Here is a 10,880-nt window from a genome sequence, read left to right as displayed (position 1 = left end):
ATAAATTAAGTTGGTATTTCAGTTAACTTCCTATGTATACATATACAGAGAGATTTAGAATTTGACGACGTATCAACAAACAAGGTTTATGAATTGCTTCTTGCATAACAGATGTTTATAATCGCGCCGAGTACTCGGTTTTTGTTAGGCTTTACTTTACTTTCCAGACTTGACATTATTATTATTAGCTGAAGCATTATATAAGTATCCGTATTATGCAAAATTCATACGATATGGATTACTTTTGAAATGCTATAGTTTTGAGATTTATTATACGCAGTTACCATTTTTAGGGTGGAAAACAGATATAAATTAAAAAAGCAAATAAAAATAGAATATTTATTTACATTTTTTCCCTCGCACAAATACACTTATATCTATGCACGTGCGTCCGACAAAAAGCACAGTAACGTTACACGGGAAATAAGAAGCAAAATGGCGTTAGTATGGTTTCGATGTACCACTTCCTTCAAGAAAGATGTGATTTAAAAATTTCATAATGTCACTTTCAATAAGCTGAATGAAACACAGTCATGATGTAAAATGGCCCTATATTGTGCCAGCCTGACTAAGACTTTTAGAGGTACTAAGTTTTAGAGGTCTAAGACAGTACAGGTCCTAAGTATTTAAGTTATTGGTGCCCTCATTTAAGTTTACTTCACTTCTTGGACGCAAAGAAGTTTGTGAGGGCCTTTTCGAGGTCTGGCCGATTGTTGAAAGATTTCCTACGAAGATTGTTTTCCATGGAATGGAAAAGGTGGTAGTCTACTGGAGGTCAAGAGAGTATGGTGGATGGGGTAGTATCTTCCAGCCCAGGTGTCCCTGGCTGTCCTGGATGGTTTCTCTGGCTTCCCGAACCACATGCGGCCTCGCATTGTCAAGGAGGAGGAGTACACCATTAGCACAGACCAATGCTGGCTCTTTATGCATTAGTGCCTGATGTACACATTCCAACTGCTGCGAGTACAGGTCTGCCGTAATGGTTTGGCCCACTGGCAGGAGCTCATAGTGCATCACTTGGCAACTAGTCCACCAGAGCATGATCTTGAGTGGGTAGAGAGAAGGTCTCACAGTGTGAAGCACAGGGTCCCATGGTGATGGTGTGTGGTGTATTTAATTATGGCAAAGCACACTAGGGCTACCTGCCTAAGGGGAGGGATGCCTTTCGTGGAGGACTTTCTAAGGGAAACTGGCTCATATACACGTTACACATGGGGAAAACCACGAAAACGCCCATGCAGCCAGCCCGTTCGCGGGATTCGAACCTCGGACCGAACTACCAGTGTTCAGCGACTTTACCGCTCGGCCGCTGGTGGGCTTGTCCCGTGGTGACAACTAATGTCTGGAACACTTGGGTGTGTCATACTGGACCCACTTTTGATCGCTGGTGAGTATTCGATCAAATATGGTTGCATTGTGGTGCTGAGTAAACCATGACAAACAGGTAGCGACATGCTGTTCCTTGTTTGCATCGGACAGTCAGTGGATGGGGGGTACCCACTTGCTCAGCTTGTATGCCTTTTGATGTAATTGGTCTAATCATCAGATATCTGGAAACGTGGCAGCAAACTCACAACATGTTTAGCTACTGTCTTTCTGTATAGCTGCTCTCAGAGTTCATCGTCCAGCGCTTGAGTCTAACCGTTGTGTGTTGCATCACTTAGAGGCATATCCCACGACCTGAACTTCTGAAACCGTTGTCTAGCGGTTCGTTCGTTAACGACATCATCCTCAAAGGCCTGGCAAATTCGCCGACTTGATTCCGCTGCTGACAAGCCCACTTTAAAATCATAAAGCAAACAACCCTGAACGAGCACCTTTGATGCATCCATTTCAATCAGTTGCTGTGCGAGTTATGTTTGAAGCATGGTATGAATTACAGTGATGACAAGTATTCGACCTGACATGTTTAAAGTACTGATGCAACGCGCTTTTATGCTCTTGGTCAAAGTCTAGACTCCCATCCTAACCACTTCATCGCCAGGTTTGGCGAGTATTTTTATATTGGGGTTCACTCTTCCAATGTCATATCAGAAACGGCAAGAACGTTTTGGTTACCTTGTACTTTTTTGTGGTGTCCTCTTTGCTTGATGAATTAAGCACACAATTTTCCTTAACCCCTTAACTGCCACGGGCGTATATATACGCCTTGCTCAGCCGATGCGTTAACTGCCCCAGGCGTATATATACGTCCTTCCAAACTGCTATCATTTGCTTTGCGCTGCTACACCTAAAATTATTCGCAAAGTTAACGCATCGGCTGCGCATCTGGGGCAGTTAACGCATCGGCTGAGCAAGGCGTATATATACGCCCGCGGCAGTTAAGGGGTTAACGGTCAATACAGCTCTGATGCTTGGTAATGTCAACATTATCAGATATGCGAGAGAAACTGCACACATACGAGGAGCGAACAGTTGAAAGAATGCGACTCATGTGAAATGCATTTGTGTCGATTATGCACATAGCACAAAATCTTCAAGTTATCCTGAAAATTTTCCTCACAGATTTATCACACATCCTCAGGTCATCCTGAAATATCTCTAACTTCAATAACTAATTCTCGTGTTAGGTCCCCTCTACAGTACACAGGATGTTGTGACGATTGGATTCAAGTCCATATTCTGATATGCGAATCTTTCGACTTTTTAAAATATGCCCAGATTTATGGGATACATTGTGTATCTAAATGATAAAATTCATCAATATTTGAAACAGGGTTGCCACTCAAACAGGAGAATGAAATTCCTTGACTTTTCGAGGTATGTTTTGAGAGAATTCCAGTCTATCCGTGTAATGTACGTTGGCTGTGCTAAGAGGTAAATTAATTATGGTATTACTTGTACTGTGTAGCAAATTCACTTAATTATTCAATAAATCCCAGAGAACATTTATTCTTAATTATTCTTGGTACACTTTGTTTGATAATTTTGTTTACTTTTCCGCTTAAAAAACTTAATAAAATTTAAGATATATACATTGGATAACAACTGTACGTTTTATTTAATTATTACTAATGATCATCCCCACTTCAACACGAGGCTAATCCGGTCCTTATAAATCACAACGCAATGCTAAAAGTTAGGTTAGATTTTAGGTAAATTTAATTTGTGTGAGGTGTATTCTTAAAAGGCACCTTAACACTTGAAAACACAAATATAATAGGAGTTGTTTTCTCCACTGAAGATTGAGATTAGAATCTGCCCAATCTGGAATAAAATAAGGCTTTTTTGGCAGACATTCTGCAGCTAAACGAAAGAAAGAAATTTATTTAATGATTTTTTTTTTTTTACTAAATTGAGGTATTTTATATTTATTTTGCAGCATACCTAAGGAAAAAATATGTGCATTAAATTTTGTGATATCATCATACTGCTAGAATTAATTTCAGGATTATGCCAGAGAAAATTTCCTGAAATTTGAAAATATTATTTACTAATGACAAATAAATTTAGAGGGAAGAAGCAACATTAAATGATATGAATAACATAATTACTTAAAAATTGAATTAGAATAATCAACGATATTTTAGCGAATATAGTTATATTACATGGTTATCCTAGATGATTGGTTGCTATTTTTTTATTTTACTGCAAAATGACAAGGTATTTATTAAAAAGAAAAGAAAAAAAAAAAGATTTTGCGGTAAAATCCTAGTATACAATACGGCCTTCGCATGATTTTGAAAATTGTCGCCAAGTACAAAATGACCCGTTTACTGCTCATCATCATATCGCCAAATCCCGCTGTACCATACATGGAGATTATTCTAACCAAAGAACGTCTATATGTAAAAAGCGGAGGGAAAATTTGCCAAGGGATTTGGCGACGGAACCTGGTGGCCAGAATTTCCCTCTCCGCCATGTGTACAGGAAATTGAGAAACAGGTGTTAAGAAGAAACGTTTTGACAAAAAAGAAAACTACGAAAATCCGTTTTTAAATTATTGCGAAAAATCCAAGAAGAAACATTTTATCAAAGAACGTTTCTTCTTGGATTTTTCGCAATAATTTTAAAAACAGATTTTCGTAGATTCCCCCCCCTCAAAATAACTAATCCATGAATTAATTTACTTGCGACAAAAAATATTTTCTTTTCCTTTAGAGTTTAAAGAAATTTTAAACGATATTCATTTGATGAACTCTTGATAACGTGACCTTCGAACTTCCAACACCGGTTTCGAGCTTTGGCGACAGATATATCGCGCATGCACAGCTGTTTCCTGCTATGATGGAACGGAGCCACGTCTGTTGCAGAGAGGTTTTTCTTCTTTACAATACATATTTTTTTTTATTCTAATCTTCATGGTACCGTATACTAGGATTAAACCCATTTTGTTTTATATGAGAACAGGTACTTTCTTTAGTTCATGCACTGCACATGCGATTCTCGAGGTTACTGGAAACCAAAAGTTGCGGGAAAACTTGCTTTGCCTTTCTAAGAAGACAATCAAATTGGAGCTGCGAAAATTGGTTCTATGCCAGCTGCCTGAATGACACTCACGTGATACACAATTCGCCAAAAAAGTGATCTCTTCCGATGTCGGCGCAAAACTCGCCTTTTTTGGCGGGATCATTGTATGAAATTCCGACTTTTCCAGATTTTGACTGAAACACTTAAACTCCCTGACTTCTCCCTGAATTTTTTGGTCAATTTACGAATTCCCCGACTTTTTCCGGTTTTCCAGGTAGCGTGGCAACCCTGTTGAAACATTTCTTTAAATGCTCCCCCCCAAATCAATATGTGATACAGCAGAATCGTATTTTTCAAATTTAAGATTAATATTGTTACAAATTTTGTGCATAGATAGACGATTTTAGTGAAATTGTATTTTGCTGCATTCTTTTGTATAATGCAACATGGAAATCTAAGAGACATGCCTGAAAAGTAAGAATACAAGGGCAAGTCCATTTAACATTCAGTAAATGGGTATTTCGGCAATTTGGCGAGATATCGTCAATCTGACAACGGTTTTGGCTACTTATTTTGTCACCAAACTTGCCAGTATTTTTGTCCGGTCCCTATACCACCGGAATAGGTATTGTAATTGGAGATATGTAATTGATCACTGTATTAGTTGCAACCGTAATTCGACCCTCATATTGCATTCCAGTAATTTCAAAAAGCAGAAAGTACTAGAAAAATATCGGCAGCCTGTTGAAAATTGTACATGGCCAGAGAGAGCATCTGCTCTCAGTTACTATTGTTAATTCAGCGTGAACTGAGAAATCTTGTTAGCTTTCTCTTTAGATGCAATTTACAATGCGCTGCTTAACGTTCTTAGTAGTTTAAAGTGTAACTGCTGTGATACTGTGAACACCTGTATGAGTATTTCTGCGGAAAATTTCAGAACTTTGAAGTGTTTCATTTGATAAAAATAAATTTTACTAACCTACTATCCGACCTGTGTGCATTCATTCTATTATGAACCCATTTGCATGCAACAACATGAAGGGTTAATGTTAATCCAATTACCATATTATTTTGACTGCTTTCTTCAACTCCGACCAGAATGATTCTTAAGTACAAAGAAGTTCACAGTTCTTGAGTTTGATGAACAGCTTTTGCTGATATGTATTCTGTTATGCTTCTCTATTATATTATATTGTTTTACTGTTTTTAGGTTTAATAAGCCAGTCTGCTTAGCAAATACTTATGCTCTGAACCAGTGCATATATAAGCATGTTTTAATTTGTATTTTATATTAATTTGACTTCAACATTAAATCTGCACTTTCTGTAAGCTGAGAAGATAGTTTGTTATATTTCTTAGGCTTTTAAACCTTCACTCCGATTTTTTATCCCTGTAGTTAAAAAGCAGGCAAGATAATCATGCTAGATGACTGTCTTTATGGCTCCGGTAGCTTTGGACTTTAACACGTTGACGCTGGCTCGGATATTCGCAGTCCGTTCCGTGCAGCAGTGCTTCGACTAGTGTTCCGCCCCCAAAGCACCAAATTATACTGTTTAATGCTTGCGCCCTAATATCCACTAGCCGATTCGAATAGACCGAGTTTCCAAAATTCTCACGTGGTCTGGCCTGCCGATAGAACCCACGGTGGCCAGTCGCATGAATTGAGAAAAACCCTAATTCTTTTTTTATGGCCACAAGCCCGGTCGACGGGCAAACGATGCATGTGGTCAACGTCATACTAGGAAAAAGAAATAGTCATGCGTTTGTCGTAAATTATGTTGAGTGTGAGCGGCAATTTCGTTGAACCTACGACTGCCGATTTCCAGACGGCCAGGCACTCGAGTCCCCAATAGTATTTGGTTTCCTGGGCCGCTGACAAAAGACATATATTGCCAAGCTAAGTGGTTTTTCTGTCGCGTGGTTTTCCAGAGATTGGTTTGTTTTTCCTTTGGAAAATCGCGGACCTCGGAGGGGGCTTTAGTTGGCCGAATATTGACCTGCCTCTGAATCTTCAGTGGCCCGATTAGAAGTACAAAACCGCCCACAACGCGTAGTGGAGAAAATTTTTGACTTTTTTGGAAATGAATACGCCCCAATTTACCGGGTAGATATAGGTGAAATATCGCGCAGGCGCGATGCGTCCAGCTCATGAAGCAATGCCCAATGGGCACACGACGTTAAATTTTCTTGACAATTTGGCAAAGTCAAAAGGGTGGTAAGAAGGGGGTGACCGTGCAATCACTTAGAAAAGCCAGAATACAAGACGAGCTGATCAAGGAGCTGTGAGGATTACTGTGGTGCATATCTGTGTTGTTGCAATAAATAACAGAGCTAAATCAGACAATTGATAAAAGAACATAAATATAAGTATAATGAAAAGTAAAATATAAAATACAAGGCTAAATTCAGAAATTGATACTATGTACATAAAAATATACAATAAATTATATACAAATACAATAAAGATGGGGTACAATATGAGATGCAGAAAACAATACTACAGTCAAAAGTCGTTAATTCGGACACCCATAATCCGGACCTCAAAGCTAAACTCTTTCTGCGCATGCGCCGCCTTGACGCATGCGCGCAAGACCTTTACGACTGCGCAAGCGCAGAATATGTTTTCGCGTGCGCGTTTAACGTATAACGGACGGTATAAGCTAAAATTATCTAATTATCTATTTCACTTAATGTTGATGATTGCCTTGTTCCATAATCTTCGAATAGGAACCGGTTTATTATTTTTTGAAGACTGTAAGAGCAATTCTATAAAAGTAAGCTTGAACTTTCGATTATGTCAAATAGAATTCTCCGATGCTGGAGCTCCCAAAGGATCTACAAAACGAAAGTATGTTTCGATGTCCATCAAACAAAAAGTGGAATTGCTACAAAAAATGGATAAAGACATATCCTTTGTTTATCTAACCATTTCGAAATCTGTTTATCAATTTCACGCTGCTCCGCGTGGGGGGGGGGGATGTCGCGGTGCGCAATGAACTGGAAGTTGATCTGTCAGCACTAGCCTTATCTTCAGGGCAGATGTTTTTATTTTATTCGGCTTATAATTTCTTACTAAATGTAGTATTTTATCTCAATGTACTCCGTCTTTGATACGATTTAAATCAAATTAATCGTTATTATAAATATCACGAATACAAATCAAATAGTTTTCTGGTTGCAATTTTTTAATTTCGGCTATGCGTAATGTATCCTTTACGCATGCACGCGTTGAAAGAAATGTTTAATAAAGTAAACAAATAAATATTAAGCTTTTTTTTTTTTTTGTAAATTTTGATACCCTTTAGATCGTAATTGCTCATTATTTTATAAATTACGGTTTCATATTTTTAATTTTATAATTTCTGCATGCCATCTTACCAGATTTAAACTGATGATCTATAATTTGGGAAAATCGATAATCCGGAATTGCCGAAGTCCCGACGAGTCCGGATTAGACTTTTGACTGTATAAGGTGCATATCAGAGAAAAAGTTACGTAGGGAAATTCAAGTCCCGAGTGAGGTGGGCCGCAAGTGGTCTGAAGATAATGTCCTCCTCGAGTACAACATAATTTAATACCTTTAGTGCATTCATATGACTACAGTCCTGTGCATTTTTAAAGAATTTCATGTTGGCTTTATGAAGATATTCTTCAACTGTGTCGAGCTGTAGATCGTGATGGAGGGTCTGGTTAGAGGCAAAATAATGTGCTCTGGTCATCATTCCGAGTAGCTTGTTTTGCATGGCCTGTAACTTGTTCAGCTCTCTCTTATGGACCGAAGTGTAGGCAAATATAGGCCTGATAATCGAGACACAGATGTGTCTTTTGCGTCGTAAGTCTAGTTTTGAGCCTAGAGAAAGCAGTGCAGTGAGGCACTGAATTACCCCTGCCATTTTACTTCTGATGTAATTTATATGTTCTTTCCATTGAAAATTCAAGCTGTACTTGACGCCTAGGTACGTGGCCTTCTTTACAATAGGCATGACAGTCCTGAACAGTCTCAGTTTCGTGTTCAAAGGGATGCTCATTCTCTTTTTCCTGATGATAAGGAGGGTGGACTTGTCAGCATTTATGGCTATTCTCCACTTCGAGCACCAAAGCTCAAGCTGTGGCATGAGATTTTGAAGTCTATAAATTGCAAAGTTGGGTTATGCAGACTTTACAGCAAGAGCTGTGTTGTCTGCATAACATCCCAGGAAATACTTTTCGTCTATGTTGTCAGTAGGTAGGTCTGCCACATAAAACAGATAGAAAACGGGCCCTAAGATTGATCCTCGAGGGACGCCGGCCCTCACTCTTCTATTATCAGATGAGTCTTTTCCTATGTGGACGTAAACTTTGAAATGTTGTTGATAAAATTCTTCATACATTCAAAGATGCAGTAAAACTATAGTAATTGATGAAAGCATGGTTCCGTGGAAAGGACGCCTCAGTTTTCGTCAATATATATCAGGTAAGCGGCTTAAGTATGGAATAAAACTGGACAATAGTGTTACATTTTGCTGCTGATATGACAGATTTGGAGTAAGAATAATAAATTTTTCTGCTGCAGAACATGCAATTAGAAAAGCAACTGCAAAGTGAGTGTTAAGAACAATGTGATGAATAAAGAAAAATCAGTGGTCAGAAAAAATATACTACTGGATGCAGTATAGTTAGAGAAAAAGGAATTACCCCAGATGGACATAGAATTGTATTGAGGACAAAATTGATAACATCTGTGGATAAACTACTTTTTGTTATGAAAATGGAAGAATTTCAAAGGAAAGATATTCAGGAATTAGATAAGAAGTAACTTGCATAAAACCTGCACCAAGCAAAATCTATACTATGATAAAAGGAATAAGGAGAATTTTCAGGTCAAAGATTAAAGTGTTGAAATTTAAGCATAATTTCTTTCTGCACTCTTATCCATGGCAAATTTTAAGACTTGTATATCATAGAGCAAGGAACAACTGCAGTAATTTATATGAAAGGGAAGAATGGTGCCAAATACATGACAAATATTGACCCAGATGGTTTTATGGAATGTGCAGATACGTCTTGAACACGGGAAGCTTAATTACAGCCCCTCTAAGAAGTCAACAAGGCCAACACAGGCTCTACTTCTGATCTAAATTCATTAAAAAAAATTTGATGTCCTGATGAGTAGTGATTTATTTTCTTAACATATATAATGTTTAATAAACTTTTAAAACTAGAACTTACAGACTTGGAGAGAGGAGTATTTCAGAAGTGAAAATAAACACCCACCAATCTTGAAGACTTATGGCTTAGGATTAAAATAACAATATATAACACTGGAGGTGTATTTTGGGTACACAGCTTGAGGGAAGAATAGAGTCTGTTTTGATGAAGGTTGTACGTTCGCAAATAAACAAATCCTTGTCAAATACAAAAGAACATTGCAACATGGTACTAGAAGAATGGCAGAGGAATACTGTGAGGCACAGAAAAATGATAAGAAGATTCTTAAGGAGCTAAGAAAACAGTTTTTGAGGAAAGTAGATTTAAGGATGTTGAACTCCTGAAGAATATCAACGAGTGTCGAGCATTCTGCCAAAATTGATTCTGGCCTTAAAGTTTCTTCAACAGTAGGTCAGCTACTGTTAAAGAAACTTTAAGGCCAGAATCAATTTTTGTAGAAATAAAACAGGCAATATTCTTAGTGAAAACTCTCAAATTTTGGAATGATGAGTTGAGCATTTTGAGGACATATTAAAGGACAGTGAAAATTACAATTCTTTTGACATTACACAGGAAGAAATCTAGACCGATTCCAGAGAAGTGGCACCACCAAGTATGCAGCAAACAGCACCTGCTGTCAAGGAGCTTAAAACCTACAAAGCCCCTGGAATCAATGTCATACAGGCAGAGCTTCTAAAGTATGGTAAATCAAGAGCTATGGAGTTTTTCCACAGAATGTTTGGTGGAGTGAGAAAATGCAAGATGATTAGATCATAAGTGTTGTATGCCCAATCTACAAAAAAGGAGATTCTTTGGTTTGTGAAAACTATAGAGGGATAAGTTTACTGCTCACTTGCTATGAAGCTTTCTCCAAATTACTGTAGGAGAGATTTGCTCCTTATGTAAATAGAATTGTTGGTGATTATCAATGTGGATCTTCGGCCTTAGACAAATTAAGAAAAAATCCCATTAATTTAATACTGACCTGCATCTCTTGTTCATTATCTACAAATCAACGACTGCAATGAATTTAAGAAAAATGCATGATTTTGGTGTTAATTTAAAACTGTAAAATTGGTAAAAATAACTCTTAGTATGACTTTTTGCAAGGTCCTGCAAGATACCCCCTTCCAAATATTCAAAATTTGTACACACTGAATTAGTTCCATTGGATTTCAATATTAAACTGAAATTTTACTGTAACATTCTCGAACATCTAGGGATACACTCAGTACAAATGTCCTGAAATGTGATGACATGTATGATTCATAACAACATATCCA

Source organism: Stegodyphus dumicola, chromosome 3 (genome assembly GCF_044657685.1).
Source record: "Stegodyphus dumicola isolate Sdum_Otavi_A_Nest chromosome 3, ASM4465768v1".
Lineage (NCBI taxonomy): Eukaryota > Metazoa > Arthropoda > Arachnida > Araneae > Eresidae > Stegodyphus > Stegodyphus dumicola.
Note: the sequence above shows the minus strand (reverse complement) of the source record.